Below are 19,081 nucleotides of genomic sequence, written 5' to 3' on the forward strand. Positions count from 1 at the left end.
ACCCCTTCCCCACCTGCCACGTGCAATCGCCAGCTTAGTTGGGGGTGGGGGTGGTGTTCAGGGCTTTCCTCAGGAGAAGGCTGATGATGGGCCTGGAGTAGTGGTGGGTGTATGAGAACACCACCGCAGGTCGGGGCTATAAATAGAGCTGGAACACCGGGCCCTGAAACATCGTGGGCAAAGGTGCGGTGAATGAGGGTACGGGGCCCAGAAGAGCCAAGGGCCCAGAGGCAGCACAGGCCAGCCCACATTGCGATGTGTGTCCGTGCAGCAGAGCAGGTCACCAATCATCCTGGTTCAACCCTTGCCACTGGATAAAGGCCTAGCTCTGTCAAACCCGTGTGGTGGTGATGTGCAACGGTCACCACACATTAAAAAAATCCACGCACAGACATCTTCCACTCCCTCAACTGGAGTTCAGGACTGGAACATCGGGTCCTTCATTGAAACATCTGTGAACTCTTGTGGAAGCAAGTCATCCTCATTCGAGGGACCGCCTATGATATAATGGGTGGGAAGGTCCCAATTGCTGTTAGTGGAGGGAGAAGACCCTTCTGTCTGCAGCTCACTGGGTACAGTGGCATAGTGGTTATAGAAACATAGAAAATAGGTGCAGGAGTAGGCCATTCAGCCCTTCGAGCCTGCACCACCATTCAATAAGATCATGGCTGATAATTCACCTCAGTACCCCTTTCCTGCTTTCTCTCCATACCCCTTGATCCCTTTAGCCGTAAGGGCCATATCTAACTCCCTCTTGAATATATCCAATTAACTGGCATCAACAACTCTCTGCGGTAGGGAATTCCACAGGTTAACAACTCTCTGAGTGAAGACGTTTCTCCTCATCTTGGTCCTAAATGGCTTACTCCTTATCCTTAGACTGTGTCCCCTGGTTCTGGACTTCCCCCACATCGGAGTGAGTGAGTGAGTGTGAGTGAGTGGGAGAGTGAGTGAGTGAGTGGGTGGGAGTGAAGGGGTGGGTGGGTGAGTGAGTGAGTGGGTGGGTAGGTGGGTGAGTGAGAGAGTGAGTGAGTTTAAGTGGGTGGGTGAGTGAGTGAGTGGGTTATGTTACTGGACTAGTAAACCAGAGGCCTGGACTATTGATCTATGAGACGTGAGTTCAAATCCCACCATGGCAGCTGGGGGAACCCACAGGAACCCACCTTGCATCCTTAATAATGTAGGCCAAATGAGGTAGGAGTGGCAGATTTTCCATGAAGGGGATTAGTGAACCAGTTGGGTTTTGATAACACTCTAGAAACTTTCACATCGTCATTTATTAAATTAACGGATTTAATTAATTCAATTCCACAATGAGCCATGGTGGGAGATTACAAGACCAGTACCAACTATCACTTAGTTAGAATCTCTCAATGCTCAAGCCAGACAGACAATCTGCCAATTATTATGTGTGTCATAAACTTCCGTCCTTACAGGTGTAGCTCAAGCAATTAATAACCAAAGCTGTTTTTCTTCCTCCAGCAGTCCCGATAGAACAGGAACATTCCACAGATCAGAAGTGACCTGCTCACCACTGCATTACTGCAAGGTTTAAATGTTTGGTTCGCATTAAGTCCTAATTACTGATCGTCCTGCTCCATTGGACTGTGGTCTGTGCAGGTGTTATGCACACAATTTATACCCGCTCCAGAAAACAGAGAAAGCATTGTTTGATGTGTCCCGCATGAAATGCTTGAGCATTGCTCAGTTAACCCTTGAGCAACACTCCAACATTAACCTGCCCGCTGTAATTGGCTCCGTACATCTGTCAGACAGCACTTCAAACTGACAGAAGAGAAAAGGTCATGGAAAAGGCATGCTTTATGTCTGGCCCAGCACACCATGCTGTGACGACCCAGATTAGTGACCTTTTCATGGGAACTTAGGAATCGCCAGATGATAAAAGACCAAGGTCCACCTGATTCGCCTTTTACCATCCTGGCACTCGCAGTGGTGTAGTGCTGCTAAAATCCAAGGGTCCTTCCCTCCCTTAAAGGGAAGGGTCACCGCTGCAGGGTCTGCACCGACAGTAGCCGCGATCCGGCCAGATCAGCCTCGTCTGATCGATCACGCCCGAAGACGAAGCGAAAATAATCATTGCAACAATTTTTGCCCTTACCGCAGCCACCTCCTCTTTATCATGCACCTGGCATCCCACGCAGCACCTCCTGCAGCTGTCGGTGTTGTCGCCCGGCAAAGCTACAGGGAGCGGAACCGAAGTTCGGGTCTGATGCGTTATCGAGGCTATGCGCACGCCAATGAGTTCACGACCTCCGGGTGCAGGACATCGTGGCGCAATGTTTTACCGCCACCACAAACTTCCTGGCCAAGTTCGCGGGAGTCGTTCATCTCGCCGCGCCCGGTCGGTCAGTCGTTAGCGCCTCGCTATCGCCCCACCGGAGGCAATAATGGGAGGCACAAAGGAGGCCAATTTCTAGGCCATCCATCATGTCTCAAAATACTCATATACTGTCTCATAAAATATTATGTTCTGAAGAAACCTTGTTCTTGATGAACCTGCTCATTTATTCCTGGTTTTAAATCCAGCCCAGACTGATGGGATGTAGATCTCCGGAACTCTACCCAGCTTCATTTATAGAGTTCAGGCTGAACTGTAAATTCCAACAACAACAAAACAGTTGCTCATCATCAATCATCTTTTCTCCAAGGTTCGCTTAGTGGATCCACCCTTTCTCAGTTTTGAATTATAAGCTCATTATATCGGTTTAGTTTGAATAATTATTGTGTACTCTGGTTAACAATGTTTGCACAACTCAAAATATATTAAAGCAATTGAGCCCTTGCTACACTTCTGTACATGAGGGGCTTCACTCCAGGAGAGAAGAGACAAAAGTATTTCTGTCTTTAGAGGGCAACCCTTCAATGGAAATATTTGACTTCCAGAAGTTGTCAATATTGAAGTTTTAAGATAACCAAATTCATTATTCTCTTTAAGCAAGGCTGGCACAAGTAATAAAAATGTTTGATTATTGTGCTCACTGCAACAAGCCATTGCACGATGGAGGGAGAGGCAAAGGATCCCAGCACAATGACAGCAGACTTCAGACACTTTGGCCAAGCAGCAGACAACTCGAGATATAGAGATTAGGGGAGGATGGCGAAATGGTGGAGGTGTAAACTGACTCCAGAAACATGGTGATCGACTGGACTAGTGCTGATGGCCCCATGTTTTAGAAATCTCTGTTTAATTGGTATTGTGTGGGCAAATCACATGCATTGGGCCTCCCTCTCATTAAGGTGTCAGCTGTGGCTAAGTAGGTAGCGCTCACTCCCCTGAGTCAGAAGGTTGTAGGTTCAAGACTCACTTTAGCGATTTGAGCACAGAATCCAGGCTGATTCTCCAGTCCATTACTGAGGGAGTGCTGCACTGTCGGAGGTGCTGTGTTTTGGATTAGACAGGTGGACGTAAAAGATCCCATGGCGCAATTCGAAGATGTTCTCCCCGGTGTCTTGGACAATATCTATCCTTCAACCAACACCACCAAAACAGATCAGCTGGTCATTTATGTCACTGGTGTTTGTGGGAGCTTGCTGTGTGCAAATTGGCTGCCATGTTTCCTACATTACTGCAGTGACTACACTGCAAAAGTACTTCACTGGCTGTAAAGCATTTTTGGACATTCTGAGGTCGTAAAAGGTGCTATCTTAATGCAGTTATTTCTAGTGAGGTGATTGGATGTCAGAATGTAAATGAAAAAGACTTGTAAGTGAAGGGGCAATGCGTGTTCATGTTCATTGGCGGTAAGATCATTTGGCATTTTAATACAGTCGGCAAAGTGGTTGTAAGCGGCAGGCATGATTAGTTACGAGCATTTTTGAGCGATGTAACTGAATGTTCTTACCTTGGTTCATGACATTAAACACCGGCATTGCTTCAGCGGCAACAATTTTGGAAAAGGGCACTTTAACTGTCATTAGGCCCCTAATTTATATATTTTCAGTGCCTAATGCCTGACTTAGGTGCCTGCCCGAGACATCCAAATAGATCCCCATGAATTTAGCAGTAGGGCCAACACCTGCATCGATTGGGCACAGGCTGTCCCACTGCTAAACTGGTGGGCATTGCACCCGCTTTATGCCAAAATAATGGGCGCAGCGCTATCAATCTATTCCCTCATATATTCTTATTTGTTAGGTTCTAATGAAAGAGCATGCTCAGAATAGCCCCCTATCTTTCTCTTTTTCAGAGACTGACCGACTCAACAACAACAACTTGCATTTATCTAGCGCCTATTAACACAGTAAAACGTCCCAAGGTGCTTCACAGGAACATTTTCAAACAGAATTAGACACAGAGCCACATAAGGAGTTATTAGGTGGGACGACCAAAAGCTTGGTCAAAGAGGTAGGTTTTAAGGAGCGCCTTGAAGGGAGAGAGAAGTAGAGAGGCGGAGAGGTTTCAGGAGTCAGTGCATTTCGAGCATTTGAAGGTTTCATTTCTGAAATTCAACACTTGTTACTTTGTCGCCTTAATTATTGCCTAAATATTTACCTCATAATTAAAATTATCAAGCATACCAATCTGTATTTGTCCGCAGTGCTTTTGTGATCATTGGCTCCCTCACTGAATTGTAAACACTCATTTAGAATCGCAAATATTTAATTAAAAAAAGAATCCTTTTATTATTTTATGTTTGTACTGTACCTATGAATGACCTCCACGAGTCAATGCGTTGTACTCAAACTGCAGTGACCTTGGTCCTATATTCCAAACTCCAGACAGAGGCAGCCGCATGGTGACTCCCCTTTTATACAGCCCCTGCCACCAGAGCAGGAAACCCCGGTCTCCACCAGTTGCACCATCTAGTGGTGCCAGCATATATATATATACACAGTATAAACTTTATTGATAGTACATCAGGTAAATAAGTCTCCATCTTATGCAACTATACAGTGACTACACAGAGAGTATATCTATAGTCTGCATATATAACACCTTTACTGTACAAAAGCAAAATACTGCGGTTGCTGGAAATCTGAAATAAAAACAGAAAATGCTGGAAATACTCAGCGGGTCAGGCAGCATCTGAGGAGAGAGAAACAGAGTTAGCGTTTCAGGTCGGTTACCCTTCGTCAGAAGTCATTTATTGTATCATAGATTGCAAAAGGAAACAGATCGTTTCCCAAGTCATAGGTAGGAGTTTGAATAAATGCTCTCTGTATTGATCATGAAGAATAAGGATTGTCACAGTACGGTACACTGCTAATTGAGCAATTCCAGGACCACGATTGGATGACCAGCTATACAAAGCCATGATTTGACGTCATCTGGAGTAATGTGTACAGTTCTGGGCACCGCACCATAGAAAGGATATGTAGGCCTTGGAAGGAGCGTAGCTCAGATTCACCAGAATGTCACCAGGGCTCCAAGAGTTAAATTATGAGGAGAGATTACCTAAACTAGGCTTGTATTCCCAGGAATTTAGCAGGATGAAGGGGTGACCTGATTGAGGTTTTTAGGACTTTGGAAGGAACTGATAGGGTAGATAGAGATAAACTTTTTCCGCTGGTGGGGGAATCTAGGGCAAGGGGACTTAAACTTAAAATCAGAGCCAGGCGATTCAGGAGAGAAACATTTCATTGCACAAAGGGTGGTAGAAGTGTGGAACTCTCACAAAAGGCAGTGTATGTGAGCTCAATTAATCATTTTAGATCTGAGATTGATAGATTGTTGCTAGCCAAGGGATATTAAGGGATATGGAGCCAAGGTGGGTAGATGGAGTTAGGATACAGATCAGCCATGGTCTCACTAAATGGCAGAATAGGCTCGAGGGGCTGAATGGCCTCCTCCTGTTCCTGTGTTCCTAAACGCAATCTAATCACCTGAGAGCAGGTAAGAATGCACAGGGAAAGGCTACACTTGAGGAATAAGATTTTCTGAGAAGGTGCAAGCTTCTAAATGACTGTGGATTCCACCAACTGACCACTGCTGACGTGGCTGAGGGGGTTGTAGCTATTGGCCTCCAAGTTGTTGGAACATACAGCCGTGGCTCAGTGGGCAGCACTCTCGACTCTGAGTCAGAAAGTTTAGGGTTCGTGTCTCACTCCAGGGACTTGAGCACAAAGATCTAGGCTGACACTCCAGTGCAGTGCTGAAGGAGTGCTGCACTGTTGGAGGTGCCGTCTTTCAGATGAGACGTTAAACCGAGGCCCCATCTTCCCTCTCAGGTGGATGTAAAAGATCCTTTGGCACTATTTGAAGAAGATCAGGGGAGTTATCCCTGGTGCCTTGACCAATATCTATCCCTCAATCAACTAAACAAAAAAACAGATTATCTGTTCATTATGTGTGCAAATTGGCTGCCGGGCTTCCCACATTACAACAGTGACTACATTTAAAATGTACCTCATTGGCTGCAATATGCTTTTGGACATCCAGTGGTCATGAAAGGTGCTACATGAATGCAAGTCTTTCTTTTAGACAGGTAACTCACAAGGGTCAAGTACAAAAGATCTGCTTTGCTGCCCAACAGTGGCCGTACAGTGTCCAGTACTAGTGCCATGGCAGGAATTTGCTCACGTGGCAGGTCTATCTCTCAAAATGTCAGCACGTGTATGCCCTCCTGCCAGCCTCCTGCACGTGACAGATAGTGACCAGGGTCAGGAATAGATAGTGACCAGGGTCAGGAACAGATAGTGACCAGGGTCAGGGACAGATCGTGACCAGGGTCAGGAACAGATAGGGACCAGGATCAGGGACAGATAAGAACCAGGGTCAGGGGCAGAAAGGGACCAGGGTCTGGGACAAATAGGGACCAGGGTCTGGGACAGATAGGGAGCAGGGTGAGGGACAGATAAGGACCAGGGTGAGGGACAGATAAGGACCTCAGTGAGGCACAGATAAGGACCAGGGTGAGGGACAGATAGGGTCCATGGTCAGGGACAGATAGTGGCCAGGGTCGGGGACAGATAGTGACCAGGGTCAGGGACAGATAGGGACCAGGGACAAATCGGGGCCAGGGTCTGGGACAGATAGGGACCAGGGTCTGGGACAGATAGAAACTAGGGTCAGGGATAGATAGGGATCAGGGTGAGGGACAGATAGTGACCAGGGTCAAGGACAGATAGGGACCAGGGTCTGGGACAGATAGGGACCAGGGTCTGGGACAGATCAGGGCCAGGGTCAGGGTCAGATAGGGGCCAGGGTCAGGGACAGATAGAAACCAGGGTCAGGGATAGATAGGGATCAGGGTGAGGGACAGATAGGGACCAGGGTCAGGGACAGATAGTGAGCAGGGTCGGGGACAGATAGTGAGCAGGGTCGGGGACAGATAGGGACCAGGTTCGGGGACAGATAGTGACCAGGGTCAGGGACAGATAGGAACCAGGGTCAGGGACAGATAGGGACCAGGGACAAATCGGGGTCAGGGTCTGGGACAGATAGGGACCAGGGTCTGGGACAGATAGAAACTAGGGTCAGGGATAGATAGGGATCAGGGTGAGGGACAGATAGGAACCAGGTTTGGGACAGATAGGGACCAGGGTCTGGGACAGATAGAAACCAGGGTCAGGGATAGATAGGGATCAGGGTCAGGGACAGATAGTGACCAGGGTCGGGGACAGATAAGGACCAGGGTCAGGGACAGATAGTGACCAGGGTCGGGGACAGATAAGGACCAGGGTCGGGGACAGCTAGTGACCAGGGTCAGGGACAGATAGTAACCAGGGTCGGGAACAGATAAGGACCAGGGTCGGGGACAGATAGTGACCAGGGTCAGGGTCAGATAGGAACCAGGGTCAGGGACAGATAGTGACCAGGGTCAGGGACAGATAAGGACCAGGGTGAGGGACAGATAAGGAGCAGGGTCCGGGACAGATAGGGACCAGGGTCTGGGACAGATAAGGACCAGGGTCTGGGGCAGATCGGGGCCAGGGTCAAGGACAGATAGGGACCAGGGTCAGGGACAGATAGAAACCAGGGTCAGGGATAGATAGGGATCAGGGTGAGGGACAGATAGGGACCAGGGTCAGGGACAGATCGGGACCAGGGTCTGGGTTCTCATGCAACAGCACAAGAGGTGTCACCTGCACCAGGTCCATCTCCAGGTGTGGCGGCTGTGAGATGAGTTCACCTCAAGAGGCTCATATTAAAATACAGAAGCCAACCATCGAACAACCACGTCCCACTTAGGTGGAACCTAAGAAAAGTACTAGATTAGGGTTAAGAGTCACACTGCCAAGGGAAATCATGGTAATAAGAAACACTAGGCAAATACAAAATGAATTCTCATTAGAATGGTGAGTTCCGCTTGATGACATTGAGATACCTGTCTGAGCAGAGAGAGGAGCTAGTAAAGACCAGCAAAGAAAGGGAAAAGCTGGATCAGGGTTTAAAGTGGGACAGGCAGGAACGAGAGAGATGGAGAAAGCTATCGCAACCACAGGGAGAACCTTCAGTCCCAGGTAACTGAAGGAAAAGGTTATGTCAGGGGATTGCAGGAGGAACTTGCCCAGGCTCAGAACCAGCGAAGGTTGGGAGAGGGTAAGAGTCTCCAGCTGCAGGCTGCGCTTCAGGCGTGCCACAGCAGGGCAGAGGCGGATCATCATCCTATCAGGAACAAATTGATCGGCTCACCCTGGCTCTGGCTGAAGCCAAAGCAGCCCTTGTTCTAGCCGGAGCAAAAGCTCTGGAAGTGCCCGAGACTCGAATCCCCACCCGGCCCGACACCAAAGCTCTAGCCCTAGCTGAGGCAAAAGCCCTTGGCTGGGCTGAAAGTAAGGCACCAAGTAAAGGAGTGGTGTGCCTTATCAGCCCAGCCGAGGTCCGGAAGGGGGAGCATAGTGAAACAGGCTGTGGGGAGGAGGATAGGGAGGAAGAATCCTACATGCCCTCTCCCACAGCCCCATTGGGGATCCCGGAGGAGAGGCAGGGTGAAATGCTGGAATCTAAACCTCCGGGACCAGCCCCAATGTGCCCCATCAGGCAGAGTATATTCGGACCACCCACAGTGGGTCAGGCTGAGGGTCCCCTGCAGAACCAATACGTGCTTCCCCACAGTGCGACCCAGCTGTGGCAGATGGTGGCCTATGTGAATAAACTTACCCCTCTGTTCACTTTATGGAAGTAGAGCAGGTAGGAGACATAAATGTCTGCGATGAGGCCGAATGAAGCAAACTGCTCCTGTTCTCACTGGACCCAGCCCTGTGTCAGGCTCTCTCTGCTGAGAGCAAGAGGGGTCAGCGAACAGTGGCCGCTCTCCAGGAGGCTATCCTGGAGGCCATGGGGTTGAATGACAGCTGTCCGTTCGACCGGGTACAGGCCACTGTCCAGACACCCGGAGAGACCCCCCAGGCGTTCGCTGATCGACTGTGGCCAGTGTATGAGGAAGCCAGTGGGGGAAATTTGGACCGAACCCAGCTGGATGCACACCGACGTGGTCGCTGGCTGCGTGCACTGGTGGCAAACAGCCTACCGGAGTTGCACGCCCAGGCCAACCTGTGGTTCGATTTCAGAGACCCCCAAGCTACAGAGGAGACGGTGCTGAGGCAGCTGACCCTCTCTTTTCACAATGGCTGAATCGGGGAGAAGAAACCCACCAAGGGGAAGGTGTGTGAGATCTGCCCCAGCTCTGATAAGAGAAAGTGGAGGCAAGAAGGGAATTGGCAGGCAGGCAGAGAGGTGGCTTGCTACGGGTGCGGGAAGACAGGGCACATGAGAAGGGAATGCCGGGCTCCGAGGCAGGAAAAGAGAGGTCCACAGGCCCCAACCTCAGCCCCAGTCCCCGCGGCCGCAAGCCCTCCCAGACCAGCTGTGCCCAGCCCTGCGGCCCCACTCGAGGGTCTCCTCGCGGCTCTGCAGGCACTCTTTACCCAGACAGGCAAGGTCGCAGCCGTGACCGGGGGAGAAGTCCCTCAGGACCAGACCAACACCCCCCAATGACTAGACCCCAAGGAACCCGTGTACCTCTGCCCGGTCACCTATGATGAGTGGAACAGACCACGTATTATGATGGGGGTTGAGGGGGTCCGGGGGGAGTATCTGCTGGACACAGGGGCCTCATGCACCCTGGTTCATGCAGACGACCCGACCACCTCACCCCTATCCAGTGGGATCCTCTACTGCCTAATCAGCTTCACTGGAGGAAAACGCGAGGGCTTCTTCTCCAAACCACTGCAGATACACATAGGCACCCGCCACACCATGTGGAAGTGTGTCCTTCTGCCGTGGGAGGGAGTGGGTAAAGTTATCCTAGGGGCAGATTTCCTCAACGGCCAGAAAATTCTGGTTGACCTGAGGAACCACTGTCTGTGGGGCACAGCTGACACCGGGGAGGGGGAAGGTACAGCAGTCATCCAGGGGAAGCAGGGGAATGTTCCCTCTGCACTGTAAAGCCGAAGGAGGGATATGACCTCGGCGCTCTGGTAGACGGCACCCCGATGATCTATCAGGCTGTTGTGCGGGCCAACCTGGCGGCATTTGCCAGGCATAAGCACGACTGTGGACGGGTAAATGGGGCCGAGGTCAGAGTAGATGGGGACCCCCATGTCTAAGCCCCAGAAGCAGTATAATTTTCCCAGGGAGGCTGAGGCAGACCTAGAGGTCGCATTGGGATCTCTAGTCAGACAGGGAATGTTGAGACCAATAGCCACACATGTGAACTCTCCACTTTGGCTGGTTAGGAAAACGGACAATTCTTGGAAGGCCACGGTGGACTACCGAGTCCTCAATAAAAATATCCCTGCCTGTGCACCCACAGTGGCAGCCGTAGCCGACCTAGTCACAGCCATCCCTGCGTCCGCAGCTGTCTTTACGGTGGGAGGACCAGTACAAATTCGCCTTCACATTCAAAGGACAGCGGTATACCTGGAACTGTCTTCCCCAGGGCTTCCACAACAGTCTGAGCATTTTTCATCAGTGTATGTCCAACTGCCTGAAAGAGTTGAGCAGACCCAGACAGCTAGTCCAGTATGTGGACGACCTGCTGCTATTCTCCGATTCAGAGGAAGAGCACGGTCCCCTGCTGGCAGACCTGTTGGGACTGCTGCACGAGGAGGGTTTTAAAGTAAACCCTAAGAAAGCACAGATCGATCAGACAGAGGTAAAATTCCTGGGGATGACTGTGGGGTAGGGTAGAGAGCCATTGATGAGGCTAAGAGGAGGGCAGTTCAGGAGTTACTGGCTCCGACTACAGTTACAGGGGTGAGGTCGTTCCTGGTTCTGACTGGTTACTGCAGGAAGGATTACGCAGCCATTGCAGTCCCACTACTCTGGTTCCTGCGCAAAGGCTTGGAGTGGGAATGGGATGAGGACTGTGATGCAGCGTTTACCCCCCTCAAGGGAGACCTGCAGAAAGCTCCGGCCCTGGGAGCGCTAGATGAGGGCAAGGAATTTTTCCTGGAGGTAGCAGCCAGCGGGGATAGCTTAAGTGCTGATGCAACAGCGGCACGGCCAGCTGAGGCCGGTGGTCCACTCCTCCAGGGTCCTCACTGAGGTTGAAAGGGGTTACTCAAACTGTGAAAGGCATCTGCTGGCCACCCACTGGGCTGTGAAGCGGTCGCAGGTGTTTACAGGAGTGTCCCCAATCACCCTCCTCACTCATCACACCCCCACTCAGATGCTGCTGGATGGGAGAATTAAGGATGGGACAGTGAGCAGCGCACGCATTGCTAGCTGGACCCTCCTGCTCTTACAGATGGATTTGAGAGTAAAAGGGATGTGTGAGCCCCGACTGGCAGCCAACATGCTGTACCCCGGGAAAGCCCACCGTTGCTCCGTTGAGGGGGTCTGGAACGTGGACATAGGGCTCCGGGCGGGGATCCATCCCCACGGCCGGGAGATCTATGTTGACGGGTCCAGCACGGTGGTGGCAGGCGAAAGGCTCACAGGGTGCGGGATTTATGATCCCCAGGCAGGCATTGCCAGGCCATAAAGCTCCCAACCACCATGAGCGCCCAACATGCTGAACTGTCGGCAGTCATGTATGTAGTCACCCACCCCGACGAATTCCCACGGCCCTATACCATCTGTTCAGATAGTATGTTCACCTGCAATGCCTGCACGGAGTACCTAGCCATCTGGTCCCGTCGCAGGTATACATCTGCAGACGGTAAGCCCCTGGCCATAAAACCCCTACTGCAGCACATCATGCAGGCAGTATGGACCGGGGCAGACATTTGCATTCACAAAGTAAAGGCCCATTACAAACATGAGCCCAGGGCTGCAGGGAACTAAAAGGCAGATCAACTGGCCAAAGAGGGAGCCCGAACGGGAACCAAGTGGAACCCGCTCGAGGCAGGCCCCATAGCAGCTATCTAGGTCGGACAGGGGACACAAGGGAGCGCAGGGGTGGCTTTGGCCCCGGACCTCCAGCAGGTACAGGCACAAGATCCCGTCCTCAAGTCTGTCATGGACAAGCTGACTGCGGGAGAAAAGGTCGAAGGACCGTACGGAGGCACAGGCATTGATGTTAGGGAGAAGATGTTGTTTAAAGGAGAGCAGTGGATAGTGCCCCAGCAGCACCAGAGGGAGTTCCTTCAGCTGGTCCACGCAGGCCCTGGAGCTGGACACCCCGGACCGGAGGTCACCTGGCAACGGGTGGAACAGGTCGGGTGGTGGCCCCAGCTCTGGGAAGACACTCGTGAATTTTGCGCGAACTGTCTTGTCTGTGCAACCAATAATCCAGATCCCCAGAAAAGAAAGGTGTCTCTAGGACACACAAGCAGGGTAGAGGGACAATGGCAATCGATACAAATCGATTACATAGTGCCCCTACCTGTGGCTAAGGGAAGGTACCGGTACTGCCTGGTTTTGGTGGACACTTTCCCAAAGTGGGTTGAAGCCTTTGCTTGCCGAACAGCCACAGCAGCGGGGACCGCCAGGATATTGGTTAGGGAGGTGTTCTCCAGGTGGGGACTTCCACAGTACATGGAGTCCGACCGGGGGAGTCACTTCACGGGACAGGTCATGCAGGCAACCCTTAAGGTGCTGGGGATTGAGGGGAAGTGGCATGTCACCTACAACCCCCAGTCCTCGGGGCTAGTGGAGCGTATGAATAGGACCTTGAAAGAAAAACTCAGGAAGGAGACTGGGGATTCCCCGCAGAGGTGGGTGGAGAGGTTGCCCCTGGTTTTGATGGGGATCCGGGCCAGCCGAAAAGCACGGGGTATTCCCCATACGAGCTCATGACTGGAAGAGCCATGCGAACCCCCACCCATGTACTTGCCCCGGTCCTGATGGAAGCTCAGTTAATCGAGGTGAATAGGGATCATTTTACCAAGAGTCTGTTGGAGCACCTCAAGCAGATTCACTGGCAGGCGGCCACTAACATGGGGAAGCAGCATCAGACCAACCGATTGCTGCTGGAACCGAGCAAACACCACGAGTGGCAGGTGGGGAACCAGGTCATGGTCCGCAACTTTGCCAGGGTGGGAGTCTTTGAGCCACTATACATGGGGCATTACAGCATTGTCGACAAGGCAAGCCCCATGGTATACGTGGTCAAGATGCCCCGCCGGGTTAAATGGTTTCACATTAACCAATGTAAACTGTTTAACCCCAACAAGGCAAAACCTCGTGGGAAAGGGCAGCCCGGAGGAATAATCCCGACGGGAAGCCCAAGCCCCCAAACCCACCACTGCAGCCCCACCGATCCCACCACAAGGAGCAGTGAGTTGCTTCACAGGTACAAACTACCCACAGATTTGGGACCCACAGGAAGGGGGATTCCCACCTTACACATGGGACGAGGACTCGCCTCCACCCGTTAGGCGATCCGCTCGGACTCCGCAGCCAAGGGTGCCACCGTCCCTAGCAGCCTGTTGTACTTTCCCGAGAGGTACTGGGGGAAAAGGGCCACGCAGGGCAGGCAGCCTGTCACTGGACGTGACCCCGCAGCCAAGGTCTCCTGACGGGGAAGGGGTTGTACCGGAGACAGGGGCCGCCGACAGTGAGGAGCCTGTCGGGGCTAGCCTAGCCTTCGGTGCGGACAGCCCAGAGCCTGCAAGCGAGATAGTGGCGGCGGGTCCCAGCAGTGAGTGGTCCCTGGAGGAACGAGAGTCTCCTGTCAGGCAAGAGGTTGTACCGGAGGAAGGGGCCGCCGACAGTGAGGAGCCTGTCGGGGATAGCCTAGCTTCTGGTGCAGACAGCCCAGAGCCTGCAGGAGAGAGGGTGGCGGCGAGTCCCAGCAGTGAGTGGTCCCTGGAGGAACAAGAGTCTCCTGTCAGGGAAGCGGTTGTACCGGAGGAAGGGGCCGCCGACAGTGAGGAGCCTGTCGGGGATAGCCTAGCTTCTGGTGCAGACAGCCCAGAGCCTGCAGGAGAGAGGATGGCGGCGAGTCCCAGTCGTGAGTGGTCCCAAGAAGAACTGAGGAAACATTGTGAGAGTATCAGCTGCGAGTGGTTTCGGGTGGAACCCTTGTACAGCCCAAAGCCCCCCAGAGGATACGGGAGTCCCCGGCAGTGAGGAGCCTGCCGGGGGAATTTTCGTTGCTCCCGAGGGCAGTGAGCCATCCCTGGAGGGGGTGAGGGGCTGTACCAGCCCAGTAAGCACCACCCGAAGCTCGGGGGACACCTTGGCAGGGGAGACAGAGGGGCCGCGGAGGTCGGTCCGGCCCAAGAGGCCAAAGGAGAGGTGGTCTCCCCCCTACATTCCCCCGCATAAAAGGAAAACCAAGGAGCGTCCCAGGGATTAGCACAGCCACCTGGGAAGGGTTGCAAGCAGGTTAAAAAGGAGAGCTGTAGGTGTGTACGGATATATATAAAGTTTTCTCTAGTGTAGTGGGACTCAGGTGGCCTCTGCAATATAGGGAGTATAACAGTGAGGCTTTTGAGCCAATAGGATAGGGAGCCTGGACTTCTTTTTTTTCTCTCACTTCCTCTTTTGTGTAAGGTTTGTGTGTTGTTTCAAGTGTTTATTAGTTGAAACCCCTTGACTTCCACAGTAAAATTGCGGTTTGCGGTCAGACCGATAGGCACACACAGTTTAAACCCGTGCAGGGGTACTGTGAGGTGTAGACAGAGTGGAAAATGGGGGAGGGATGAGCCAGGGGGCTCAGGGTTTTTGAACCAAATGAGGTTTTGTCTTTCAGAAGAGGAACCAGAGATAAGGAAAATCCTGCTCCTGTGCACCTACATCAGAATGTGCATCGGCTACCGGGGAGAGACTGAAGAAGCCATTATTTTTGGATGCTCAGGCGGGCAGGCACCGACTGTCAGCACAGGAAAGGGACACCAGGGGTAGAGGGGACCGCAATATATATATCCACAGGGGAAGGTGGCCAGGGTTCAATTCCACTAGATACTCCAGCCATCCCGGGGTCATGTATGGGGAAGCATCAGTCTCCTGCCCCAGCATTGAGGTGACTGCATACCGGGTTAGGGTAGTGGTTGGGAAGAGGGTTCGCTTGACCTGTAAGGGGCACATCCCGGTGGGAAGGTGGTGGTAGCTCAGGACATGATAACCCGACAGCAGATTGGGAGAGACTGGAGAACAGCACCTACCGGAACATCACGGGCACCCAGGAGAGAGTGAGTGCATTTGGGATAAATGGTGGGAGGCGAAGTTAGGAATGTGTGTGATTGATTCCAAATGTATGAATACCATTGCTATATTTTAATGTTTTATCGTGGGTTTAGGTAAGATTTGGGGAAGATTGGCTCTGTGAGAGGGAATAGGTTTTGCTTCACATTTTGAAAACACCCTGAGACAGAGTGTTTCAACGGGGGACTGTAAGGTTCTGCAAATCCAACCATGGAGACATGTGGCAGGGAGAATGGGAAGATGCCATGTTTAAAATGACCAACTGCAGCCAACAGCCTGTAAACCACGGAGGATGATGGGACTCTGGCCACCCTGTACAGTAACAGACAGTGTTGCAGGGGCACGGAACCGGACGGGGGATGAGCCAGCTACCGTAAGGGGGAACAGTGTACATTCGGTTCTTCCAGGAAAATGGATACAAGGCAACTTTATATTTTAAAAGGACATTTCTCCAGCTTTTCGTGTAAAACCCTCACAGAAGAGGCAACATGTCCAGGCAAAATCTCCCCAGTAATACACAAGGCAACACAAAGGGTATCAGTTTGAATAATTAAACAAAAGCCCACAGGTCTGATGCAATCATTTTGGCCAGTCCAGACAGAGTGGCACCTCTGTCGAGATAGTGAACAATCATCTTCATTCACCCCATTAGCGAGTGACAGGATACAGGAGGTGTGGCTAATCTCCCATTCCAGACAGATCGATATACATCGAACTGCCATTCACACCCCATTTTATTCAAGGAAGACCCAAGACAATGGCATGCAGTTTTGGCGCGAAGATGAACGGACTACAAGAAAAGCTGCAAAAACACACAAAGGGGTTGGAGGTTGGGAGTTGGAGGTTGGAGGTTGGAGTCAGCTTTTGCATTGAGTTGTAGAGTTGAGTTAAGAAGGTGGGAGTCAGTTTTCATTGTGGTTGAGTTGAGTTAAAGGGGAATTGAGTCAGCTCTTCACAGGGCCCTCGCTCTGGGGAAGGGGTGCTTAACTCCAGCAGCTTTTTGCTTAGCAGCCAACTGAGAGACAAAGAGAAGAAACTGGCGCAACATCGAGGAGGAAAACCGAGCCGACCAACAACGTAAAACCCACCCCAGAGGGACCCCGAGCTGAAATAAGTGCCCCCCAGAACCCCGGAGTTGATGGGATTGTGAGTAGAGCTCAAACCCCCTCACAGACTCAATTTAGGATAGGAATTAGTAAACAGGGTGGAAGTGGGAGGTGGGGTTGTGTGTGAGTGGAATGTTTTAAACTCTTATCTTCCCCTTCCTTGTTGTGAGAATTTTTTGTGTTGTTGAGTGAGAGTGTGCCATTACTGCTATTTACAACCTCTTCCTATGCCCCCTATCTTTGTGTTTGCTATTCTAAATAAACAACATTAGCCATTTTGCACTCTTACCCACTGTGTCTGGTGCCTCATTACTCACCCATCCTCATAAATCGCACGTACAGAACCTCAGGGGAGTGTGGATCCGAACCCACACCTCAAGCTCCCCTTACAAGGCATAGACTGCTTCATTATCTGAGGATTTGTAAATGCCGCTGCAATCATCAGCGAACAGTCTCAGTTCTGACCTTATGATGGAGGGACATTCATTGATTAAACAGCAGAAGATAGTTAGGCCGAGGACACTGCCCTGAGAAACTCCTGCAGCAATGTCCAGGGGCTGAGATGATTGACCTCCAACAACCACAACCATCTTTCTTTGTGCTAGGTATGACTCCAGCCAGTGGAGAGTTTTCCTCCTGATCCCCATTGACTTCTATTTTACTGGGGCTCCTTGGTGCCACACTTGGTCAACTGCTCCCTTGACAAGAAAGGAAGTCACTCACCACTGCTCTGGAATTCAGCACTTTTGTCCATGTTTGGACCAAGGCTGTAATGAGGTCTAAAGCTGAGTAGTTTTGGAGGAACTCAAGCTGAAAATCAGTGAGCAGGTGAGTAAGTGCCGCAGTGCTGCCAACTCCTTCAATCACTTCTCTGATTGAGTGCTGATGGGAGTAATTGGTCAGATTAGATTTGTCCTGCTTTTTGCAGACAGGACATACCTGGGCAATGTTCCACATTGTTGGGTGGATGCCAGTGTTGATGCTGTACTGGACCAGCTTGGCTAAGGGCACAGTTAGTACAGGTGGGATGTTGTTGGGACCTATATCCAGTGCGCTCAGCCGTTTCTTGATATTGTGCGGAATGAATCGACTTGACTGAAGACTGGAACCTGTGATGGTGGGGACCATCACATCAGGAAGGGGCAGAGAAGGATCATTTCTCTGCACAACTGGCCAAAGATAGTTACAAACACATCAGCCTTGTCTTTTGCACTCTCGTGCTGGGCTCCACCTGTATTGAGGATTGAGATTTTCGTGCAGCTTTCTCCTCCCATTACTGGTTTAATTCTGCACCGCCATTCCCGACTGGATGTGGCAGAGCTTTGACCTGATTTGTTGGCTGTGAGATCATTTAGCTCTGTCTGTAGCATGCTGCTTCCGCTGTTCAGCATGCATATAGTCCTGTGTTGCACTTTCACCAGGTTGGCACCTCATTTTTAAGTACGCCTGGAGCTGCTTCCAGCATGCTCTTCAACAATTTTCATTGAATCAGCGTTGGTTATCTGACCAATCGGTCTCTTATACAGTGAAGTGACTGCCTGGATGGAGCTTGGATCCAGGAATATTGCCCCTCCATGTCATACTCAGCAAATATTGTTCCATTTTGAGCAATAGCGTCTGAACTGAAATTTCTTGAAAGGCGTATAAACCAAAGGAGATATGAACTTATAAAACGATGGTGGTTAATTGCAACAAACACTCAGGGGGGGGATTTTCTCGGTTACTTTAGGTGTGAAACAGCCTCCGAAGTGGCCAAGATGGGGTCTTGTGCTGAAATGCCGGTTTAGTCGGCGATTAGCGCAAGCCGCCATCTTGGCAAAAATGTTGAAGCTTGCGCTTGTAACGGACGCTTGGATGATCGTTAAGCATCTGATTGCCAATTAAAATGCCTGCTAGCGCTCATTAAGGAGGCTGCACAACATTTCGGTGGCTAGAGCTTGACCCAATGCCCTCTCCGAACAGCGACCAGCTGATTGTCAGTAAACAAGTCGTTGATGAGGATTTTGAGCGCTACTTAAAGGTATGTCATCTTTTACTGTTCACTTGTTGCTGGAGGATTGAAGAGGACTATTGAACCACATTGGGAGGCTTTCTGGGACACTTGTCAAGAATTTACCAACACTTTGTCAACACTTTTTCCCGAAATTCTTTGAGGACTGCATTAAAAAGAGCAAGAGGGTTATTATGGCTAAAGCGTGGAAACAAACGCTAGATGGATCCTGTGCTAACAAGACATGCCTGTTTGAAAGTGTGGATTTAGAACGCAATGTTCAGGCTAATTGATGATTATCATGATTTAAACGTGCCTGCAAGTGCTGAAACAGACGCCTACATGTTTGGCACTCAAGTGCTAATTAGTCACAATTTTCCCGTAGCTGTATATGTAAGCTACACTTATCCACTTCCACTGAGGGTGTGGCATGCATTGACTGGGAGAGAAGCCAGCGTGGAAGGATGGCTCAGGGACCTAAAGAGG

At 51.0% G+C, this 19,081-nt stretch overlaps 1 protein-coding gene across 2 annotated transcripts in view; it reads right to left on the reverse strand.

Annotated features, from left to right (window-relative positions):
- LOC139276378 (CMP-N-acetylneuraminate-beta-galactosamide-alpha-2,3-sialyltransferase 4-like) overlaps positions 1-19,081 on the reverse strand; it is a 280,344-nt gene that overhangs the window by 203,598 nt on the left and 57,665 nt on the right. Inside the window, exon 1 of one of the 2 annotated variants that reach the window (XM_070894270.1) lies at positions 4,667-4,774. The exons of the other annotated variant lie outside the window; for it this stretch is intronic. The gene's annotated coding sequence lies outside the window, so the exon portion shown is untranslated. Of the gene's footprint in view, positions 1-4,666; positions 4,775-19,081 lie in introns of those variants that run through there. 2 annotated transcript variants of the gene reach the window in all.

Source organism: Pristiophorus japonicus, chromosome 11, assembly GCF_044704955.1.
Source record: "Pristiophorus japonicus isolate sPriJap1 chromosome 11, sPriJap1.hap1, whole genome shotgun sequence".
Classification (NCBI taxonomy): domain Eukaryota; kingdom Metazoa; phylum Chordata; class Chondrichthyes; family Pristiophoridae; genus Pristiophorus; species Pristiophorus japonicus.